Genomic DNA, 25,266 nt, shown 5'->3' on the forward strand with positions numbered 1-25,266 from the left:
ATACAGCCAAGGCACTGGAAGTCAGAAGTTCACGGGCAGGTCTAACAATGGCTTTTTGTATAATAGGGGGCAAGGTTCTTGACTTTAGCAATTGGATTCCCATAAACTGGTGGCATGCCACATTAATGCAGCTATCTGCAAACACAGGGAATTAGGTTCAGTCAGGGAAGCCTCCAGTATTGACTGAGTACTTACTATGCAGAAGACACAGACTGGTGAAGCTGGAGCACACATCACATTCTAGAAAGAAAATTCCTCTTCCTCCTTTGACATCCAGGCATCTTGATTCTAATCAAATCCTCTTGGAAAACATCACTCATTGAATCTCTTCTTTGCTTCTGGAGGTGTCTGGAGTTGCTCTGGGTTGCTGGTGGTTATGATGCTCAGCTGTGGTGTTCCGTTCTGCAAGAATAACTAGCTCAGGAAGTATCCATCTGACCCCAGAACGGCACATCGAATCTTTTCCTTCCGAGGGGCCACCTTTTCCATAAAGCAAGCAACAATTCACTTTCGACCATCAGATGTTAGCTGAAAACTTAGGCTAGTAATGCATAAAAATGTTCAAGGCTGCAAAGAAAAACAACCCTTTACTAAGGCTGTCAGGACAGAACAGCAATGTGTGCTGCAGAAGCAGTCTCCAGGAGGAAACCTGCCTCCAAATCTGTCATTTCTCTCCTGGGTGTACTCTATAACCTTCCAAAACCATTTTCTTCAAATGGGAGTTATGAAGGAAAAAGATTTAAAGGTAATTAAAATGAAAATATGCTGCAGAATGTAACCATCTTCCCAGTGCTTACAGCAAACTTCGTACAGAACATTTCTAAGACACCAGGAAAGGACACTTGTCACTGGAAAATCATCTCTCATAAACCAACATGCTGATCAGAAGGAATTACACAAGCATCTGTCTTTCTATTCGCGTCCAAGTGTTTTTCCTCACATGTCATCGTTTTCTTATCAGTTAAACACTCAAATGTCTGAGTATATTTAGGACTGCTATAACAATATACCTTAGACTGGGGAATTTACAAGCTACAGGAAGGTGACAAGTATGTCGTTCAATATCAGAGCACCAGAAGATCTGGTGTATGAAGAGGGTTGTCTTTATAGATGGCTGTCTTCCTTGTCTACGTGAAACGGAAGTACTCCTCAGGAACTCTATAAGATTGTTAATCCCATCAACAAACATCAAACCCTTATGAACAAATAGGTTCATCTTTTTTTTTTTTTCTTTCAAGACGAGGTTTCTCTATGTAGTTTTGGTGCCTGTCCTGGATCTCGCTCTGTAGACCAGGCTGGCCTCGAACTCACAGAAATCCTTCTGGCTCTGCCTCACAAGTGCTGGGATTAAAGGCATGCACCACCGCCGCCCAGCGAATAGGTTCATCTTAACAGTCAACACTACTGGATTAAGAATCAACATGGGAACACACCTCTAGGCATGTCTTTGAGGTTGTTTGCATGAGCTGGAAAGACTCATTTTAACTGTGGTCAGTATCATCCCAGGACCTGGGTTCTTGAACTGAATAAGGAGGAGAAAACAAGATGTGTGGCACCTTTGACCTTGCTCTGCTTCCTGACTGCAGATGCAGTGTGGCCATCTCCTCACATTCCTGTCACCATGTCGTCCTCAACATTGGTACTTCTCTCAGTTAGGGTTTCTATTGCTGATAAAAGACCACGACCAAAGCAACTTGGGGAGGAAAAGCTTTTTCTGGCTTACACTTCCATACTACTGTTCATCAAAGGAAGTAGAGGAACTCAAATGGGGAGGAACCTGGAGGCCAGCTCCAATGCAGAGGCCGTGGAGGGGTACTGCTTACTGGATTGCTCATCATGGCTTGCTCAGCCTGCTTTCTTATGGAATCTAGGACCACCTGTCCGGGGTGTCCCCACCTACAATGTGCTGAGCCCTGCCCCATCAATGCCCCACAGACCTACCTACAGCCTGATCTTATGGAAGGAGGCATTTTCTCAATTGAGGCTCCTTCCTCAATGATGACTCTAGTTTGTGTCAAGTTGACAGAAAACTAGCCAGGCCAGTACCGTATCGGTGAAGTGTGCGCTAAAGTAAACTCTTGCTTCCTTAAGTTTCTTTTCTCAGGCATTTTGTCAGAGCGACAAGAAAAATGACTAATACAGACCCATCCACCTAACACCAAGTCTCAGGGCTGAAGATTTCTCCATATATACTCTAGAAGTTCTCAAACTACAACATCCTACCATGCCATTCCCTAATTCACACCCTCCCTACATACACAATATATCCATCCCATTGCTGTACCTACTTCCTTTACTATCTAAATCGAAATCTAAGCTTTTGTCTAAATATCCTCTAAATCAGAGAGAGAATACTAAGGTCTGGATTGTCTAGAGGCAAGTTTCCCTTGAGCTTCACACACTTGTAAAGCCCAAAGAATTGCCTGCTTTGAAACACCATGTTGGACGTGCATGGGATAGACATTTTCAGAGTGAGAAGCAGGAAGAAAGGAAGGGGCAGCTGGTTACAAGAGCATCTGGAACCCAGTGGCAGGCAGTTGATGTAGCTCAGTAATAGGAATGTTTGCCTAGATTGCACCTCATTACCCCTCGAACTGGGCATGGTAGAGCACCCCCATAACATCAGCACTGAAGAGGAGGAGAAGGCAAGAAGCTCAGTAGCCTAAGGTTATCCTCAGCTGCAGAGTGCATTTGAGATCAGCCTGGGCTATATGAGACTCTGTCTCAACAAACAAATAAACTCTATGGCATAAATGAATGATATGAAACGTTAATATCTTGGGAGCTTGGGAATACTTCCACTGAACTTCATGTGCTGTCCATAGGACACAGTAGGGAAGAGTTTGGGCCCCCGGCTCCAGGTGGCCTCATGCCTATGGCTTCTTTTGAGGTACCCTTCGTGATTATGCTCACAGGCTGGAGTTCATAAAGAGGTGCTGTACCCACTGCTGCACTCAACGTTAGTCTAAGGAGGCTCTCTGCAGTAGCTTCGCCCTTAAAGCACTTTCGGGGGCTGCACTAAAGGATCTCTGTGGTGGACTTGTCCCGCCTGAGTCCCTGAGGTCTTGGGGGGTACCCTTTAAAATCTAAGTGGAAGTAGCCTGTGTCCACTGCACCCTGGTGGAGACCCCAGGCATAGGATATAAGCACTGAGTACCTCCTGTGGGCTCCAAATGTGGCTCCACTTGAATGACAACAGGGAATGCTGGGATGCTGGAAGGGAGCTTTGAGGTCACCTTGCCCCCAGGCATCCAGCTGTGGACTGGTGACAAGTAATGCAGATGCAGAGGTTTCCAATATGCCTTCCAAGTTCTTCTTCACGGTCCTGTGGAAGCGTGTGACTTCTGCCCACCCACAATCATCTTACTAAGCCCAGATGCACAGCCTCGCCCTTGGGTTTATCTCCAAAACACACTTTTCCACTCTTCACAATGTAGCCAGCTGAGAACTGTCCAAACACTAGTTCTGCTTCTGTTTGGAGCACAAATTCCCCCTTTGAACTTTTTCTTTTCTTTTCTTTTTTTCTTTTTCTTTTTTTTTTTGTCAAGCAATGCTATATAATTTCAAGGCATATTAATGTAACTGATTTAACCCCAAAGCAACTGTGCAATAAGCAAAATACGAAAGGAAAACAACAAAGGTCAGCTTGCTACAGGAGCCAACACACAGGATCTGTGCATCAAAGCAATCAACCTTCCCATACTTCGATCTCACTTGAAAGTCAATCACAAATGTCCCCAACAAAGGAATGTCGATTAAAGTGAAGCCTTCTTTGAAGGGAATTTCAGGGTGTTGCTAACATGGGTTGGCTACCTTAAATTTCACTGATGGCTCCATCAGAGAGAGAATGCCCCAGTTCTTCTGTCTTACAAATGTACTTGGAGGGAAAGAAACAAAACAAACAATCTACTGTTCCCTAATACATTTGGCTTAGCCCCCAGAGAAAGTCTCTGCCCCAAAGAGACTTCCACATGGGTTAAGCTTCCTTAAACAAGGTGCCATCTTTCATTTTCAGGACAGGTCTTTTCTTGCAAGGTCTTTAGAGGCAGAAGTTCCACTGGATTCTAATACACAGCCCTGTGAGCTCAGTTTCCTGAAAACACACACCTGCTGGGTTCTAGGTTCTCCCTTCCCAGTGACTAGGCTCACTCCGCCTCACAGCCACCAAAACCGCACATACACTATCAGCATGATGAAGAATACAGCAAGTTTGGCGTAAGTGGACCGCATGTTCAGGTACTTCGCATCCTGGCGGTATTTCTTAGACAGACTGGACAAATTGTTAGCCTTTGAGTCCAACGCTGAGAGTGCTTCTCCCCTTTGTAAGACTTCTTCAATGTTGGCAACCATGATCCTCTGCACATCTTGCAGTTCAGTGTTGATGGAGCCTAGATTTCTCCGAGCACGACTATCAATGTAGAGTTTCTTGGTTTTCTGAATGAAGGTATCAAACTCGATGAAGGAATAGGGCCTGGACACGGTGGGCACCTTCTTCCCATGCTGCTCATCAAATTCTGAGTGCAAGTCTTCCAGGTAGGCAAAGGCCAACTTCTTAGGGAAGGCAGCTTCACACAAGACCAAGTAACACACCCCCTGCTCAATAATGTAGCTGTTCGTCATCCTGCATTGAGGCAGCCAGCAGAAACCCGTCTGCCACGCGGGCGATCATTGTCAGCAGCACCAACTTCCCAGGCTATAGAGACCTGGCCGCCTCAGTCACTGCCCGCCCTTCTCCCGCAGTGGCCAGTTACACCTCCCGCTCAGTTCCCCAACAGCTAGCGACTGGCGTCTCAGCTTCCTGCTCTCTTTTCTTTTCTTACAGTTTGTAGTGACCAGACAATGGAATTCATGCCCCACCCCCACCAATATTTCACTTAAATCCATCTGTCCCCAAGCACCTACTTCATTCAGTAATGCTACTATCCACAACCCCCAGCCATGGACATAGTTCAGCCAAGTGGTGTTTTTTTTTTTTTTGTTTTTTTTTGTTTGTTTTTTTTTTTTTTTTTTTTTTTTTTTTTTTTTTTTTTTTTTTTTTTTTTTTTTTTTTACACTCTGCGCCAAGCACCAGCTTCCTTCTGGTTTGCAATGGTGGAGTCTTCGTTTCTGTCTGAGATCTCACTGGAAAGCCTGTCACCATTCATAGTTCTGCACATGCCCTCACCAGGATTATCCAGGCAATATCTAAGGAGGCTGAGGCTCTCTCCCAGGGGTCCTTCTTTTACACCTCTACCAGACTCACCCAGGGATCTGTTCACAGCCTGTGGGGTTTGCTAGTATGCAGCTGCCAATCTGCCAGCCTGGACTCGTCATTCAGTTCTAAAGTGCTGCTCTCGTGTGTGTGTGTGTGTGTGTGTGTGTGTATGTGTGTGTGTGTGTGTGTGTGTGTGTGTGTATACAGGTGTATGCCAGAGACACCTCCATATGCTGTTTCTCAGGTGCCATTCATGCCCCCTTCCAATTTTATGAGACAGTCTCTCACTTGGACTAGAACCCACAAAGTGGGTTGCTCTGGTTGGCCAGTGAGCCCAGAACTGGGACTATAAGTGCACACTACCACACCCAGCATTTTACTTGGCTTCTGGAGATGGAACTCAGGCCTCATGCTTACATGGCAGGCACTTTACTGAGCTATCTCCCAGGGTCCCGTGTCTTTAGGTATTTCTATATCAGTACCATATGCTCAGTGTTGAGTTTGGTCTCAGTCTACCTGGGCTATTACAAAGTTGCCTTAAGATCTATAATTTATAAAGGACAGAAGATTATTGTTCACACATCAAGACTCTGGAGAAATCCAGATTCAGTACCCCAGAAGATTTGATATCTTATGAGGATGCTAACCCTAAGGACAAACATTTAAGGGCCCTCAGCTTCTTTGACACGAACAGTTATTCTGCAGAGCCACACCTGCAGTCACCTCTAGGGAGCAGAGAATCCAGCAGAGCTCTCACTAGCACACAGAAAGGCATCAAGTTAGACCTGCCAGCCTCGAGCCCAAGACTGGCTCCCAGATGCAGCCTCTGAAGTCGGAAGCAAGGGACGGTGACCAGACAGCTAAGTCACAGCAGTGTTATGGGGTAAAGTCTTAACTTGCCAAGGAGACAAGGCCACCTATGGAGACACTCCCAACAGTAACTAGGGAGGGCAAAGTGAAAGACTCAGCTGAGGCTGTACTCAGTTAACAGAGGGCTGGTCTAATATGCGCAAAACCCTGGATTCTGTTCCCAGAACCAAACAAATCAGGTACAGTGCTTACACAGAAATCCCAGAATTCCAAAGGTAGAGGCAGAAGTATCAAGAGTTCAAGTTCACCCTTAGTTACGTAATGAGTTCTAGAGCAACCCGAGATACTTGAGACTCAGACTCAAGAAAAGAAATAGGTTAAAAAATACTTACAAAGGAAAATAAAAGCTTGCTTTGTTTTGGGGATGAGGAAATACTAGTGTGGACAGGCTGGCATCTGACTCCAGCAGAGGAGCACTGTTGGTGGAGATTAACCCCCATACAGCCCTTGGTGGCTCCATGGAGCCGAAAGGACAAAGATGGAGCATTTTGTGCTCACAATTGATTCCTTGTTAGAGACATGATGTATTCCAAGAGTATCCATGAATGCAGTAGCGTCTAGACAGAGGGGTCCATGGACATCAATGCCCTGAACAGTATCCTTGTACACAGGCCCATACTCTCAACTATTCTTGTAGCTTACTCCTTTAAACCCATGAAACCCAGAAGAAGACATGTCTTGAGAGGGACATGCCACCCAGCAGATCACGACAGGGCCTTGTGTGCCCCAGCATGGAGAAAAATCTGCCTCCAGACTAGTTGTCAGAGCTACCAGGATATGTTTGTCATACTCGTTCCAGGATATGTTTGTCATACTCGTTCCCGTGGAAGACTGAGAAAGGGCCTTGTGCATGGTCCAGCCCATCTCCACAGCAGCCAGAAAGTAGTCTCATCCATCTGTGCCATCATAATGAACTACCAGCCTCCTTCAGATAGCAGACCCGGAAGGGACCCTGAAGTTTGACACTGGTACTCCTTTGTCACATCCCCATCAGAGTAGGAAAAGTCTGAGAGGCTTGGGGTCAGGCTGTTTCTCAGACTTCTGCAATGCTAGAAGATGCCCCACATTTAGCTGCATCCCCTGATGCTGCTCTCTGGGAGCAAGCCTGTCTGCACGGGGAGCTGCTGGGAGAAGCACTGATCAGCAGAGGCCGCGCAGCTTGCCAGCACGGCTCTACGACGCCTTGGGAATTAGCCCCGCAACTCAGTTTCTGCCGGAGATCTGCTGAGAGACATGTCAGCTTGACTCTTCAAGACAGGCTTTCCCAAGCTCTGTCCTCCGGAGGATTCTCAAATGGCCTTAGATTTCAGTCCCAGACTTTTTCTCCCTTTTCCTTCTGTGAACATGTAGTAGTGCTGCTTCCCTAGGGGAGACACACTCTACAGTCCTCAGCAGTCTGATGAGTTGAACGTGGTCCCATTAGGGACTTGGGAACATGCTGATAAGTCACCTCCAATTTCTCTCTACTACTGTCTAAAATGAGGCCTGCTCACACAGGATCCCACCACCTCTGCTCCTGGGATAGGCAGAGGACTTCGGTCTCAGTTGTGGATCCTGAAATGACCTTTGTCTTAGTTCTAGCCTATCTCAGCCTTGGTCTGGGGAACATGAACAGCTTGGGGATCCAGCCAGGGACTGACTCGGAGCCACATTCTGAAGCACATCTGGTAACAGGAACACTGTCTGTGTGCCCTGAAGCTGACCTCATACCAGGGCTAGCCGGAAAAGGTCAAACTCTAGAGAAAGCCCGGACTCACCAAAGCTATACAGGAAACCTCCACCAGAACTCCCTGAATTAGGCCTATTAACTGTGTCTCTACAGTGGACCCACCACCTGTTACCTGCCTTGAACTCAGCTCACGCCCATTGTGATTCCAAGGGTAAGCCTGATAACCCAGAGGCTGAGCAAGAGAACACTAGAGACAACCAAAATTCGAAGACAGACACTAAAGGCAAAGCTGGACCAGTAACAGGGTTAGGCAGATGCACCACCACCAAAGAAAACTAACAAAACTAATAAACCCAACCAAAAGAAGGAGAAATAAATGCACTACCTGCAAAAGAAGTCTAAACAGTCAGTTTACAGAAACTCAGCACAGAAAAGAAACACCACGTAAGTATATGAAAAAATGACAAATTTAAATAAAGAAAGCTTTTCTGCCCATAGCGGTATATAATTAGAACGTAATAATAGGGGCAATTTTAGAATATATACAAATCAATAGCTGTGCTCCACCGTGTGGATGGACATACTGAAGGAGGGAAAGCATCCATTCCAATAGATACAGGAAAGGCACGTGACAAGACATCCTTTCACGTTCAAAGTTCTCTCTAAGTCAGGCATAAAGGCAATGCACCCCAACACACTGAGGTGGAAATATCAAAAGCCTGCAGCCAACATCTCACTCAATATGAAAAGCTGGAAGCCTTTCCTCTAGAATCAGGATGCCCATTCTCACAGCTTCTACCTAAAAGAGTACTGGAAGGTCTAACCGAAGTAATTAGGCAAGGAAAAGAAATAGAGGACATCCCAACCGGAGGGGAGGAAGCAACATGTGTCTGCTCACTAATAATACAGTCTTATGTACAGAAAACCCTAAAGGCCACAACCTCCAATTCTGTTAAAACATAAAAGAACTCAGTAAAGTTGAAAAGTAAAAAAAAAAAAAAAAAATCAGCATACAAAATTAGCTAGTATTCCTTTATTATAATACTTTTTTATTTAATGAAGAAATTACAAATTCAACCCCACTCAGAGTCAGCTTAAAAATCTTAGTATTATAATTATCCAACACTGATGGCAGAAATGATAGAAGACACAGATAAGCAGAATATGCCTGGGTTGGAGGGGATCTCTTTGGAAGGTCTGAGATTGTTAAAACGTCCAAACTTCCTAAAGCATCACAGAGTCAATGTAATCCATATCAAAATCCCGATGACATTTTCACAGAAATAGAAAAGAACCTTAAAATTTGTCTGGAGCCACAAAAACCAGCCAAAGCCATCTTAAGAAGAAGGTCTTAAGTGCCCAGTTGTGACTGCTGAGACATCCAGCCTTGTGCAAATGCATCTCCTGAGCTCTTAGACTCTCGAAGGTGCAGATGACAAGTGTTGGAGCCCCAACCTACATCACGTAGGCCAACCTGGCAAATGACACTTTTCCTACACTGATTCTATTCTAGAGACCCCCGAGTAATATGTTCATCAGTGGGGTCAGGGGCACTGTTGGTATCGAGCATGTAGCTATGCAAGCCACACAGGACCTTCTCCCACAGCAAAAGCGGTCGCAAACAGAAATGTCAACAGCACCAACAATGACAAACTCTAAGGCCAGCTCCTCTTCTTCCCTCTTGGCTGCCACCTGCCACTCACTATACCTGTTTCTCTCCCCAAACCCAACCACACGGACCTGTATGTGTGTGTGAATACATTGGAAACAAAGGACATGTGTGCATGTAATCATCAGGCCCTCCCTGAAAGTTCTTGTTTGAAGATTTTATTTTGCAAGAAGAAATTTAATCTGTTTATTCATTTACTCAGACATGAATGGAGTCTTTTTCACTAATTATTCTTCACCTCATAAAGTTTGGACTGTACGGCCCTGTAACAGAGGTTACTAACATGTCCAGCTACAGCCTTGTTATTGTTTTCCTCTCTTTGCTCTGACTCCTGGGAGGCTTTGCTCACTCACCAGTATGACATGCTGCTTCTCTGAGCATACATCTCAGCCAAAATGGTAAGGCAGATTTCTCTGTCCCAGGGAGAAAAAAAAATAACAATTACAGGAAACTCATCTGCGTTCCTTTCTGAGGTCAGGTGCCTCTGAGTCAATTTAAGTCTCAGTAATTTTTGACAAATACCTTTTCCACAAATGGTGGCCGTAAAGAATCCGTGGTGTTGTCTATGGGAACCAGGGCATCCATTTGAAAGCTGTCACTTGACCTTCAGGGGTATTTTCATTGGTGAGAAGAAATGATTCTGGAATCTTGATTCCCTTGCCAGCTACAAAGCAAGGTGCGAAGCAGAGACATTTAATTATTCTGGTTCTCCTCACATCCACAGGTTAATTTTCCTTAAGCAGAAACTTCTGGGTGTCTTTACTTTGACTTTGCGAACCACAACCTCTCTGACCTTGAGTTTCTGCCTGCCCTAGGGAGCCTGCCTCTTCCTGGAGTCCTTGCAGGGCCAGCTTTGGTCTGTCCTGACCGGTGCCTGTCACTCTCCAGCTCTGGGCCCCACAGATCCCCAGAGAGGGCCACTCTGCCTACAGGCTTCCCTTTGGCATGCAAATCACGGCAACATCAGAGAGGCAGCCTTGTGCCTTCCAGGACTGTCTACTGGGGCTTTTCCCCATACAAGGAGAGTCTCTGCTGCTATTTTTATCCTGAGAAGCTACTGGGTTGAAAATGAACACACGAAGGCAAGTTCTGATCACACTTCAGGATTGATTAGACTCCCCTCTTTCCAGGATTAGACAGTGGCTTTGCTGAGCAGTTGTGTAGGGCTGGCTGAGTTGTCCTAAACTATCTTCCTCCTTACCCAGAACACTGCCCTCCCAGAGTATCTACCTCACCTAAGCCTCTCTCTGCCTTCTGCTTTCACCAGGAATGTATTGAGCTCTTTCCTAAATAAAAGCATCCAGGCAACTTCTGCTGACAAGTGTTGAGTCTGGTAGAGGATTAGGATGATCATGAAAAGATTAGCAAACAGGAAAATACAATTCTCTATGGGCAAACAGAACTATAACAGCAGAGCGTGGCCAGAGAAAACATTGGCTTTAATTTACAAAGCTCAGAGGGTCTTATGGTTGATTTTAACTCTTTCTTTACCAAGAGATAGTTATCCATCTATCTATCTATCTATCTATCTATCTATCTATCTATCTATCTATCTATCTATCTATCATCTCTCTCCATATACTATTATATATATATATATGTCATATAAGAGAGTATTAAAAATACCACATATTTTAATGTGAAAGTTTCTAATTTGTAAACATTAGCAATAAAGAAAAGCATTGTTCTGTTTGTTTGAGACATGGTCTCATGTGTGCCAGACTGGCCTTGAACTCACTGTGTATCCAAGGATAAACTTGAACTTATGATCCTCTTGCTTTCCCTTCCCGAGTGCAGAGACTGCAAACATCCACGCACAGGAGCCGAAGGCTTCATGCATGTGGCAAGCATTCTACCAACTCAGCTGCATTCTAGCCCCAAGAAAGTCATTTTAACTATAGACTAGACTGAGTAAGTCCATGTGGGGACTGATGGAGCAGCAATTTTAAAGCATGTGTCCTCTGTGAAGACTGGCAGCTCCTCATGCTTGTTGGAGGATGTTCAGCAGTGGGGTGCCAGGAAAAGAAAGGAGGGAAGAGGTAAGTGGGGTGAGCCCACCAGAGAATGCCACAAAGGGATTCAGCCTCTACAGGGTGAAGGGTTTTAAACAAGGATGGGATGCTCAGACTTACACATCCAAAGTTCTTCCAGGTTGACTGTGGCCTGAAGTTTGAGCTGAAATGGTCAAGACTGTTGCCAGAGGGATCAGTTATATATTTAAATGTGTGTATATATATATATATATATATATATATATATATATATATGTATATGTGTATATGTGTGTGTAATATGTAGGTAGGTATGTGTGTATGAACACTATAAGACATATAGTATGTATGGCACGTTGACAACATGATTAGATCATAAATTTGTAAGATATCTTTGTTTATATTACAAATCTTTCTATTTATCACTCATGTACCAAATCTATCCATGTATCATGATCATCTGTCAATCTACCTATTATCAGTCTATAATCTAGTCCCCTGTCACCTATTGATCTATCTTTTTTAATCCATCTGTTTGTCATATATCTCTTTCTGTCATCTATTGCCTATCACCTATCTACCCACGTATCATCTAATCATCCATCTATTTATCTATACATCTGTAATCTATAAATCCATCTAATTATCTATCTATTATCTATGACTTCCTCTGCTAATAGCATTAAAAGGTAACAGGCCAAAATACTTTTTGCCATAATAAATTTATACAAACTGATGACATGACCACTCCTTGGTATGGTTAAGGGTAAGATTTTTTTTTTTTTTTTTTGGTTTTCCAGACAGGGTTTCTCTGTGTAGCTTTGGAGTCTGTCCCAGAACTCGCTTTGTAGACCAGGCTGGCCTCGAATTCACAGACATCCACCTGCCTCTGCCTCCCGAGTGCTGGGATTAAAGGTGTGTGTCACTCACCACCGCCCAGCAAGGGTAAGATTTTTATTGTGGATATGAGAGATAAGCCAGAGATAAGCATCTGGAAGAGTCCAGAACAGATAGAGAAATTAGTAGACTGAACACAGCCAGCAGATTGGACCTGGCTGTGAAAGAAGCAAGAGAAGAACAGGTGGGGAGAAGGAGTGAGAGTTTGGGAGAGTGGAGAGTAGAGAAAGTGAAAGGAGGTAGACAAAGAGAGAGCAGAGAGGGAGGGAGGGAGGGAGGGAAGGAGAGAGAGAGAGAGAGAGAGAGAGAGAGAGAGAGAGAGAGAGAGAGAGCGCAGCACAAGCTAGCAAGCCAGCATAGTTGAAATAGCAGGATTATGAGGAGAATGAGTAGCTGGGGATGGGGTGGATGCTGTGAGTCAGAGGGAGTTTAGAGTCGTGGAGGAGGTGAGAAGGGCCAGGATGCTAGCATGGACTTTAAAATGTGTACAGGGTCCTTGTGATACTGAGATAGTCTGGAGGCCGGCGTGCATTTTGATATGCTAATAGGCACCATGGAGAGACAATTGTTCGTCTTTTGGAATTTGGGGAAATGCAGGTTCCTTTGGATCTCACAAAGTTGACATAAGATTAGAACTTCAAAATTTTTTGTTTTGTTTGATAATACTTTCCTGATTTCCAATGAATTGACTAAAGAAAATTTAGGGTATTCAGAAAAGGACAGTGGAAATAATTCCAAGAGTCTGTCAGTGTGAGTGATCAGTTGTCTGTAAGTAGGTAAAATTCCTCACTGAACCCAGCTTAGAGTGGGAAAAGGGAGGAGAGTTGGTGAAGGCTGGCTTGTAGCTCACTCTGGGATCCTCTAGGGTAGGATATATTAATAAGGATAAATTCTATATTCATCTTTGTATAGTCTTTTGATGCCATAACAAACACCCAAGACTGGGTAGTTGATAATGAACAAGAATCCATTTTTTTTTTCATAGTTTTGGAGGTCGAGAATCCCACGACCAAAGCTCCAGCATGCTAGGTCTTCACAAAGGCTTGGCTGCTTCCTCTGAATCCAGAAGTCACTGGCTGCGGTGAATTCTTTGCTGCTCTATACTGCTATGGTACTCTTATGCAGAAGAATTTCAACTTGAAACTACTACACACTTGCAGGAATGGAAGCCAGCGAACTGCTGAGGAGCTCCAGCTCAGTGGAGAGAGATTGCTTAGCATGCCCAACGCCCTAGGCTGCATCCTATCTCCTCAAATTAACGCACCCGCACAAAGCCAACTAGGAAAGCCGAATGAGGTCTTAAAATAAACACAAAAGTAAATATTTAAAACGTAAGAGGAAAAAAAATACAAGTTGTAAATTTATAGAAGGTTAGGAACTTGCAAAATCCAGGCAAGCCGACTTTTCATCATCTAGCTGAGACATTTCACTACACTCTTCAACCCTGTGGGCAGTTTTTCTGCAGGCATGTGATCCCTACTTCTTGTTTTCTATAACACTGAGTGTGTCTGCGTCTGCCTTGGCTTCAATAACAAATAACTCCCTCTGCATAATTTATAACCAACATGAATGGGGTGCTGTAGTTTGAAGTCAAGTCTTTCTAAAATCAAGGTGCCGCCTAGTGTCTGCTGAGGGTCTCCGTCCTGAAGGAAAGCCTCTCTCTCTAATCTCGGAACAAAAGGCTGCCCTGTGTGAGGCTTCCTTTATTAGAATGGGAATGGTAATCCTATTCAGCAAACCTAGTCCTTATGACTTAATCACTTCCCAAGGGTCCTGCCAGCTGATAGCATCACTTAGGGGTTAGATTTATTCAGATGGGGCCAGGGCCATAGCTCAGTTGGTACAGTGCTCGTCTAGAATGCACCAGGCCTGTAATTCCCAGTTGATCCCTGTACCCCAGCACATGCCGGTAATCCCAGGGCGCTTAAGGTGGAGATGATTCAAATCATCCTTGGCTTTTAATCAGCTCTAGGCCAGCTGACCTGCATGAGACAAGTGCAGGAGGTGGACATCCTCATCTGGAAAAGAAGCAGGAAGGAAGCAGGGACTGGTCTCAAATAAGTCTCATCTTCAACAAGGGGAGTGAGAGTAAATCCTTTTTTTTTGTTTTTTTTTGTTTTTCAGTTGTTTGTTTTTGAGACATCTCATGTAGCGCAAGTAGGCATCTGACATACTATGTAGCCAAAGATGACCTTGAACTTCTGATACTCCTCAGTGCTGGAAATACAGACATGTATAATCAGGCCCGGTTTATCCAGTGCTTCAATCAACCCCAGGGTGTTTGTACGCTAGGCAAGTGCTCTACCAACTGAGCTATGTAGTCAGCTCATGATGTGAAATCTTTGACACCATGCCCACTATGCAGAAACACTGGGGCAGCAGATTCACTCTCAAAGCTCCAGGTTGCTCTGACCACCATGGCTTTGTTTGCCAAACCTGCATGACAACTTTTACGAATGTCAGTCTGTGGCCCTGCTATCTGAGCTTATGAATATGGTCCTATAGCCACAATTCTGGTTGATGACCTCATAGAGTTCTCTGGAGACCAATGGGCCTTGGTCCTGCAGCACTCCGCAATAGCAGTTTTTGCCTGGGACCCAGGGCCTCCCTGTGGAAGGTTTTCTTCCACAGCTCATGCTATGCATTTTCCTAGCTAACACCACATGGCAGGACTCAACCAAGATTGGCTGCCTGAGTCCTCTGGTGCAGCAGCCTGGGTCATACCTGACCTGCCTAACCATGGCTGAGGTGACTGTCTTAGGATTTCTGCTGCTCTGAAGAGACACCATGACCATGGCAACTCTTATAAAGGAAAACATTTAATTGGGGCTAGCTTACAGTTCAGAGGTTTAGTTCATTATTGTCACTCTGAGAAGCATGGTGACATGCAGGCAGATATGGTGCTGGAGAGTTAGCTGCAAGTTCTATATCTGGATCCACAGGCAGCAAGAAGAGAGAGTAAGCTGCTAGGCCTGGCTTGAGCTTTTGAAATCTCCAAGACCACACCGCAGTGACACACTTCCTCCAACAAGCCACATCTCCAATAATGCCATTCCCTATGAGTCTATGGGGGTCATTTTCATGCAGACCACTCCAATGGCCAAGGAGTATACCGCACTTTATTTCAGGATAGATCTTGCAATCACCCTGATCCCAAGGCCTTGGCATTTGCGGTCTGTAATGAGTAGCCTCAGGATACACACCAAACATTACCAAACTGCTAGGTGGGTTCATTCTTCCCTTGTTGAGGTGAACATCATCTTTTCTCTTTCTCATGACACTCCCATCAAATGTTCATTTGTTCACACCTCTAGTGTGTTCTCCTGAACATGTCTTCTTACTCCCTGACAGATCCAGGACTTTCTAGATCTTTATGTTCTGCTTCCCTTAAAAACATATTATACATTTAATTAATTAGTGTGTATGTGACTGTGTGTGTGCTCTGTTTTCTAGCAACTTCCTCCAAAGCCCCAAGCTGAAGCTCTCATTTTCTTAAGAGGCAAGATATTCTAAAGGATACTGTTAATACCCAGGAAATCCTAACAGCAGACTCATTAAGACTCAGGAAGTAAATAACTCAGGAGTCTCAGGAAGTCCCTGAAACTGTCCTGGTGCACAAGACCCCTCCTGCCCCAAAGTTACATAAGCGGGAAGGACTGTTGGCCAAATAGAGACCAGCCAAGGTACCTGTAAGAAACAGACAAGCCAAGCTGACTGGAAGAGGCTCAAACCAACTGTGTTGTTTGGACCTGTTGAGCTCCCTCAGTTACCTGGAAGAGATTCTGACCTGTGGAGCTCCCTGCAAGCTGGGCAACGAGCTCCAGGTTCCCAGCTTTTATGAGCCCTCATTGATGCTGGGGTCAGTTTTTGGTGATGCAGTTCCTTTCAAGTAATTCCTGTTCCTGTAAGTGACCCCTCACCCACACTCGTGTTAGTAACCCTAATGAAAACCCATCAGTCTACCAAGTTTTGGACCTTGTTGGTATTCGTACTGTGGTCTCTCGTCAGTTCCTTACCTGGGATTAGTAGGTGTTTATTTACATTCCCCAGGATTGCTCTCAGAAAAACAGATATGTAGAAGTCAGAGGATAATTTGTTGGAATCAATTCTCTCCTTCTACCTTGTGGGTCCTTGGGGTCAAACTCAGATTGTCAGCCTTGGCAGCCAGTGTCCTTACCTGATGAACTGTCCCACCCACCCATGCTTTTGCTCATAAATTCTATCTTTAATTTTTTTTTGTTCTTGGGTTTTGCAAGAAGCAACTGTATTCCACCTTCAACACTGCACCTAGTTACTGCTTTTTCCAAATACCCAATTCCTTTGCTCGGTAGCCAGACTTCCCAGAAAGCACTAGGCTGTAAATTTAGTTCAGTCAGTTCTTAGTAGCCTTGTGACAAGCATCAGCTGTCTCATTTTGTAAGATGTGTTTTCAGCCCCTTTTGAAAACTCATCAGAATGGTTTTACTATCTGTAATTGTACAGAGGCTCTCACCAGGTCGCTATAAACGCTAGGACAAGGAGTTCTTGTTGACTCCTTTTTTATAATCTGGGCTTTTACCAGACTCACCCTTGAGGCTCTGACCACGCACAGCAAGGCAGGCTCTTTCCAGCTTGCATTTGTCCACTCTTCCAGCCTTCACTTGTAACCTGGTCTGCATCTTATGTGTCTGTGACAGCCTTGTCCCATTCCCAGGTGCCAGCTTCCTCTTTCCTTCGTTCAGGCTGCTGTCACAAACCCCTTAGGCTGGGTAATTTATAAACAAGAGAAACTTAGTGCTCAGAGTTCTGTATGCTGGAAAGCTAGCAGATTGTCTGGAGAGTCCCTTCCTTAGGGACCGTGTCTTCTCTTTATCCACACAGAGGGAAGGGATGAACAAGCTCTGTCAGATATTTCTCAGAAGAACATTGATCCCATTCATGATGGTGAAGCCCTCACGGCCTCATCTCCTTCCAAAGTCCTAACCATTTTAGAGGCCTCAGTGAGGGATTAAGAGTCAAAACATTAATGTGGACACTGCCCTATAGACCAGAGCATAATAGCAAATAAGTCCCTTTCTTCTGGGTGGATTGATAAATGCATCTTGCTCAATTGTTAGGGGAACTAGTGTTTCAGTCCCACGTTTTACGAACAGGTACAGAGGAGTGCGACAAGGCTGTAAACAGACACATGTAGATGTAGGCCAGATTACAAGTGGATCAGTTGACCGATGCAAGCCGGAAGGAGCCACTTACTAAGAGTGGTTACAAATGTGAGGGAAATTCTATGAAGTTTAGCTAATTTGTGAGCTGCAGTATCTATTAGTATGCAGAGGATGTGGTTTAGTAGAATGTTTGCCTAGTATGCATGAAGCCCTGGATTCCATTCCTGGCCGTGAATAAACCAGGTGTAGTGATGCATACCTGTAACCCAAGCACTTAGGAAGTAAAGGCAAAAGGATCAGAAGTTCAAGGTCATCCTAAGCTACACAGGGATCTTGAGGCCATCCAGGGGACACCTGAGATTTTTTGTTAAAAAAAAAACCAAAAACTCTAGAAATGAAATCTCTTTCCACATTTGTTCCAACCTGACTGCTTCTCCCTGTGATATTTAGAGCATAGCGCTGTTGGAGACTACAGTGTCCAGTGCTATGGGCTGTATACAGTACATGGATTACATGGTGACCTCTGGCTTTGCCCTGTTCTGTTACTAGGCTACCTAAGTTGGTAGATTGGGTACACATTAGCTCTAGGACCTGTTTCTGCACTTACACTGGGAGAGCCAACAGGAACTTAACCACGGCATCAGAAGAAACAGGGAGCTGCATGCATCTGGGAGGGAAGTCCAGTGCTTTTACAATTGAAACTTCTCCTGTGCAGAGACTCAAAACCAAAGCCGCCAACTTTGCCTCTCATGAGGGATGGGAGGGAAGGAAGGTGGAGAGGAAGGATGCAGCTGACTGCAGCAACAGCAAGGCCAGTACCAGGAGAAACAGCGGTGAAACACAGGGAAGCCACCTCCCATCTCTACTGAACAGTGTTCTAATTCGGACTCTACCGCTTACCAGCAGTATTCCCTAAGGCAAGACAGCTCTCTGGCCTCTGTTTTAATAGTGACGTCACAAATTATGATAATTAAATGACTGAGTGCTCACAGGAGTGTACTCACCTCATATTGTCTCTTTTCTTGTGCTGTGTGACAGATTGCCAGAAATGGTAGAGTGGCCGATAGAAAATATTTTAAACTAACTAACTATGAATACAAAGATTAAGTAACAATGGACAGACCAAATCTCTGAAAAAAATAAAGGCGAGTATTGAATGCAGTTTTTAATTTGTATCACTTGGGTATAAGTATTTTGTTCTCGGCCACAAATCGTGTAAAGAAAGGTGTTTTTTCAAACTAAGGCAGGGGAAGAGTATCAGACAATTCCCCTCTCCATAGTGGTGCTTCGGTGAGACTCCTTGGGCTCCCATTACTTTTGAGAGCTGGCATCCACAGCTCTCCACCCAGAAGGCCAGAGGGTTGGCTAATGATGCATCTGGAGGATAAGGCTTGCCAAGCACCAACCCAACATCGACAAGCAGAGATACAACTGTTCATGAGACGTTTCCACCCAGTTTCCTGGTTGCCTATGTTTACTCACCGTTTACTAGAGTAGTGCTGTAGCAAAGGTAGACGGTGGCTAACAAGCAGGTGTCTAACCAAACCAGGCGCCAGGAAAGGGGGCTCCAAGTTCCCATTCGTGCAGTGGGCTCAAGAGATCCAATATAGATTCCCCCTCAGCAGTGAAGGCAGTTCTTAAATTTCCTCTTCATTTTTCTTTTTCCTTAATCCACCCCCAGGTTTTTTGTTTTTTGTCTTTTTGTTGTTGTTGATATAGCTTGTCAGGAAAAGCAATATATTAAGTCAGGGCACAGAAAAAATAAGGAAAAGTTAAACTAGTAAGATTTCTTTAAAAAAGATTTAGTGTGTGTGTGTGTGTGTGTGTGTGTGTGTGTGTGTGTGTGTGTGTGTGTGTTCTCATGTGTGTGCAAGTGCCAAAGAGGGGCAGAAGACAGTGTCACCTGGAATAGGACTTGCAGATGGTTGTGAGCTGCCTGCCATGGGAGCTGGGAATAGAATACCAGTCTCCTGAAAGTGCAATATGGACTCCTAGTCACTGAGACATCTCTCAAGCCTCCAAGATACTTTTAACCAGAACAAAAACACAAACTCCCAAAACCTCAAAACTGACTCTTAGTACTTTTTTTATTTTTATTTTTTTTTTTAAGAAACTAGGAAAGCCAATGTAAGAATTCCAATACTTGCTAGAATTCATGCCTAACAAAGCACCCTAATGGCATAAAAACATCCAGGTTCCTCTAAATGAAAGGCTCCAACAAATTAGAATTGTGTCCACAAATCACCACTTAAAACTGCTTCCTGTGTGCCGAGGCAGAGCTCAGGGATACAGCAGTTACCTGAGTGGTTTGTCAGGGCCTGGGCCCTGGCCTTGGCCACCTGTCCTCAAAAGGCCAAATAAAGTCAATAGAGAAAAGTAAAGCAAGGAAATTTATTCAGTGTGGCCCCATTTGAAAGAACAAATAAAAAGGTCCAGTGACCCTACCCCTAAGTCCATCTTCAGGGTCCTGACAGGAGATTAGGGCTTAAATAGAGGACAGGGGGTGTACATCGCTAAGCAGTCCCCCGGTCAAGGTGTGGGCCTGTCAATCATCCCTGTCCTCCGCTCTTGTCTCTCCTGCTAGGTGGCCTGACAAGTTGTCAGAACAGTGTGAAAATATCTTTGTGGGAGACAGCTTCCCTCCTGGCTGGCACCAGGCTTCAGCCTTTTCCTCCTCACAGCATGAGGCTCCTGGGGAAAATCCAGTATCCAGGTCTGGCTGTTTCAACAGTCTGACAGCTGAAATCTGGCTGGCTGGGAGGCAGGCCCGGAGTCCTCCTTAGACTGTCTTTATTCCTGACTGAATGGTTACAGCATTTCTTTAAAAAAAAAAAAAAAAAGCAGTATACCATACAGAATATACCTTGATTTTTTTTTTTTTCTTCAAAGTGGTGGCAAGTATTTCCAAAATGAAGGCAGAGGAGGGCAGAGGCAAGGAACAGGTCCTCCTCTGGGGGAATCAGGCATCCTGGTCTCTCTGTTCCACCCCAGAGACTCAAGGAACTGCCCAAGGGAGCAGTCAGGGTTGCTGATGTGACACTGCTAACTAACCACAGGGGCTTGTGTTATTTATTATATGGGGCTGTTTACCGTGTGAGAGAAACACAAGGTACAACGAAACCCACTGTAAGAGTTTATTCTGTGCGCAAAGTACGCGATCATGTGGAGCATGCAATACGCAGGGTGAAAAGGCCCTGGGATGAGTAAGCATCTTGCTCAATCATGTAGCTGGGGGAGTGGCTGCTTGTCCCCCTGGTTCCTCTCAAGTGTATATTGCTTAGCTGCAAAACAGAAGGAAAAGGAGAGGAAGAAATTATACATAAAGTTGAGTCTAGTGAGCGGGTTAGTTTTGTAAACTCGACACAAACTGGAATCACCAGGGAAGAAGGAAACAATTGAGGAATTGCCTCCATCAGATTGGCCTTTGGGTGTGTCTACGTAGTTTGAATGTCTAGTAGCAGGATGTTCAGGCCAACACAGAGTGGGGCCAGAAATGGCTATTTAGTGGGCTAAAGATACCCCAAGATATATTGTGCTTAGGTTGTGGTCCTACCACATTTCCAAATCTCCAGTCATTGACTTTTAATTGGTCAATCAACCTCTGTAGACACAGCTTCTTTACAGGAGTTCTTGTTCACAGTACGTGTGTGTGGTGTGGTGTGTGTGTGTGTGTGTGTGTGTGTGTGTGCGTACATGCACTGTACATGTGTGTGTGGAGGCCAGAGGTTGATGCTGGCGTCATTCTCCACCAATCGTCTACCTTCATTGGGCAGGGTCTCCTGATCAAATCCAATGATGAGTGTTAGCATTCTGAACCGCCCCTTGGGTTGGCCAGCGTCTTCACATCATTTTACGTAAAAGCCTCCTTTAAGAAAAAACCCTTCTCTTCTTCTTCCACCCTCCCTTCCTCCCTTTCTCGACATGAGGTGTGCACACCTCTGCTTTCCCTCTTTCCTCCCTTTCTTTTCTCTATTCCCTCTCCCCTCTCCCCAAAATAAACTTTCCATGTAGGTGCCGTGTCTGCATGGTGTGAGTTACTTTCCACCGCCGTATCTGCAGTATCTACATGGTGTGTCTCCCTCACTCATCGGGGGCACCTTGGCCCAACCCACCAAGGCCTCCCACACACAATATCATCACAACTAGACTCACTAGCCATTTTGCACTGGGGACCCCCTGTCTCTGTCATCCAAGGTTGGAATGGCAGGATGTTGTCACACTAATTCAGCATTTGGTGGGTTCTGGAAACCAGAATTCCAGTACTCCAGTTTGTATAGCAAGTACTTCAACCACTAAGCCTTCTCTCCAGCTCTGTACCTCCCTTCCTCCCCTTCTCCCTTTCTCCTAGCCTCACCCCTGCCTCTCTCTGTGGCTATTGAAGATGGAACCCAAGGCCTCCTATGCACTAGGCAGGCACTCTAACCAACTAAACTGTATAGTACGTCATCAGCCTTAATGATGCGGTTTTTCTGTGAACTCCAGTTAAATAGCAAATTGAATCTGTGTTTTATTTTCAAAAGACAAAGATACTTTGTGCTACTTCTCCTGTCAGGAACACACTATGATGTCTTCCCTGTACATGCTTAGAACTGAGTGTGCTAAGCTAAGGCTAAGGTGCAGCTGCTTACCATAAAGAAAATGAGAAGGATATTTACTCTATCCTTCTATCTAAAGTTCTAGCTCAGTACAGAGTTAACATATTAGGGGTTAAACCCCTAAATGGCCAGAGGATAGAGCTGGGCTTGGAGCGAGGATAGAAAGCACAATTAAGCTAGAGTTATACCTTCCCAGATCTAATACAGTTCTTTGATGGAAAGTAAGAAAAACATCTAATTCTGTGACTGCAGATCCTGAAGGATGACTTCCTGTTCTTGAAACATCAGCGTGCATGCACATGCAGATAACAGGTCTTCTTGGATCATGACATACCAGGTGGTCACTTGAATTTGCCTTTTCCTGCCTTGGTGGCTCTGGGCCTTCTTCCCCCAGGTACTTTCTTCACATGCCACCTGCCCAGAGGGCACTGGGGCCCAAAGGCCACAGAATGACTCCCTAACTCATGTGAGCCATGCAGCACAGACCCTGGTGTACCCTGAGCTGGACTTCAGTTACATCCCGGTGCCTACTCAGTCGCCCTCCCCCAACTCAGCCTGTCCCACTGCCTTACAGGTGAATTTCCTGAAATGAGAAAGGCGGGTCTTAAAACAGCAGTGTTCTTGGTTGAGTTAACAACAGCAGTTCAGCAGGCATAGCAGTCTGTGGAGTGGATGCTTTTCTTTTGCAGGACTAGAACACCAGACAGAAAGCAACTTAGAGAAGAAAAGGGCTTGCTTTGGTATTGCATGCTTCTGAGTTAAAATTGGAATTTCTTGCTGTAACTTAAGAGGAAATATTAGATTATCCATGCTTCTAATTTTGCAACCCTAAAGTGAGTCAATCATGAGACTGATTTCATCAGATTGTTGTGAGTATATTAAAGAAAGAATAAACATAGAATGCTAAACAGAATGCTTGGCAGGGCACATAGTATGATGCTGTGCCCCAGTAAAGCTGATAGTTGTTTTGTCACAGACAGTGAAATCACAAGTGTGAAAGAGTGTCCCCAAAGTACTAGTCTCAATGTCACAATGCCTTGATTAGTAAAGAAAGAAGTTGCAATAATTAATGTTATTATATTTAAAGTAAATAGCAGCAAGAGTGGAAGAAATTACTCAGTTGTAAGTTACCCAAAGTCACAGGAAGAGAATTAAATCTAAGAAATGATTAATTTTGTGAGATTTTTTCTGATCCATCCTGAGCTGCCCATCCTGAGTATACCACATTCCTTCCCCCAAGGGACAAGAAAGGTCTACAGCTCTGTACACGAGGCCAGCAACTGTTAGTTGCTAAATACAAATCAAGTGTGACCACGATCAAGCAGTCTTGGCATCTCAGGAAAAGAAATGTTAGGCATGCAATAGCAGACATAAAAGTGAGATAGTGTCTTTAAAAATATGCCTGGCAAGTAAGTGCGAGTGTCCATATTAGGGAGGAGGCTCAGGGTGACAGGGGGCCAGGACATTGTCCTAGAACACAGTGATTGGATAAGGCCTCTCAAACCTCATATCCATCCTCAGAACCTCATGATGATGACACTATCGTCTCTGTCTCACTGGGTGTGGGCATTTCAGAGGGCTGTGGATTATAACAGCTCTTAGTACTCTGTCCTAAGTGGGACCTGGCCAGTGCAGGATAAACAGCTCACGGCCATCAATGAACTTGGAAAACTACTGAATGAAGGGGAAGGTTGATTATGGCCATCAGAGCAATAGGGTTAACACAGGTTGAAACTACACGTATTAACTAGGAAATCATGGCAGAATATTTTGTTTGTGGGGGTCCACATGGGTCTCAGGGAGTTAGGATGAGAATTTTTTGTAGCTACAGAGTGAGTCCGTTGCTTTGAGGGAATTGTGTGCCTAGGGTGGTTTGCTTTCTCTGAGTAACTTTAGATAAAGAACAGGGGTGCTTTACAGAGAAGCATTCTCTTTTTGTGTAAGATAAAACAAACAAACAAATACACAAATAAATAGATAAATACATACATACATACATACATACATAAAATAAAATAAAAGACTGTGTCTTCCAATCAGCATCCATCAGCTCCTGGTCTGAACCACTATTCCTCTAAAACAGGAAACTGAGATGGGAGGACAACTCCTCTGAGATCGACAAGGAAAAATCGGACTCCATCAAAGCCAGAGACATGTTCGGAGTTGCAGTTCTCCTCGGACAGGCCTTTTGAACAGGAGCAGGGCCTTGGGCTGTGGTCGAGCCACAAGAACTTTCAAGCAAAGGGAGTGTGGGTGGGAACTCATCAATGATTCTTCCATTAGAGCCAGAGCCTTGAAGCTTGCCTCCGCATTCAAAAGCCGGAGCACAGTATCAGTAAAGGCTAAATCAAGATGGAGGCATTCCAGACACTCCTGACAGGCAGAGCTGAAGACACACTTGGTGGCCAACTCCACTGAGCTAGTGTGCAGCAGGCAAATTAGTGGGCTGTTACTGGAAGCATCAGCATGATGCATCCACTATTGGCTTCCAGAGCAGAGAGCCATGCTCCATATTGTTAGTGTTCTCAAGCTATTACCACAGTGTGCTGAAAGCAGAGTGGTATAAGGACTAACCCAGCCAGTGTGGAAGCCATGCCTAGGTAGTGCATTTGTAAAACCAGCGACTGCCCACACACGGCCATTGACAACTTTATTCTGTGAACTCAGGACAAGAAGCTCTGATTTCTAATAATCTTCCAATAGAACCGTTTGGAACTTGGGGATCTGGATCCACAATGCGAAGAGATTGTCAATGCACCGAACACTCAGGGTCGAAGAAAGTCTCCTATGTGTGTGGTGGGGCTTGCACACGGAAAGTCAGATGTGAGGGCATGAGGCATTCTGCTCCCACTGGAAAGGAAACACAATATTAAATGTTGAGTAAATTAGAGGCTTTCTGTGTTTCTTATCAGTACAAGATAGCATGATGGCTCACCAAAAGGGTTGTATTCTAAGTGGACATTCATGAAGAGAAAATATTTCAAGTTCTTTACAAAGTTTTAGTTAAGAAAAATTAAAATTTTGTCAGGGATGAAGGGAGTAGAGTGATATATTTGGTCACCCTAGAACGACTAAAATAAGGGGCAGGCCCAACAACAAAATCAAAATGCAAAACATAAAATGAAGAAGAATAAGAACAAAACAAAGGAAGAAAACTGGGAGCAGTCAGAGGGGAGGGATAGCCTCTAATGTTCACAGCACAGTGAGAGAGCTGTGGCCGACGGAAAACTCAGCATTCCA

At 44.7% G+C, this 25,266-nt stretch overlaps 1 pseudogene; it reads right to left on the reverse strand.

Moving 5' to 3' along the window:
- Window positions 1–3,682: 3,682 nt before the first annotated feature.
- Window positions 3,683–9,987, reverse strand: LOC128104546 (vesicle-trafficking protein SEC22b-like; annotated as a pseudogene).
- Between the last annotated feature and the right edge of the window lie 15,279 nt (window positions 9,988–25,266).

This window comes from Peromyscus californicus, unplaced genomic scaffold, assembly GCF_007827085.1.
Source record: "Peromyscus californicus insignis strain IS unplaced genomic scaffold, ASM782708v3 Scaffold_8__1_contigs__length_139910024, whole genome shotgun sequence".
NCBI lineage: Eukaryota > Metazoa > Chordata > Mammalia > Rodentia > Cricetidae > Peromyscus > Peromyscus californicus.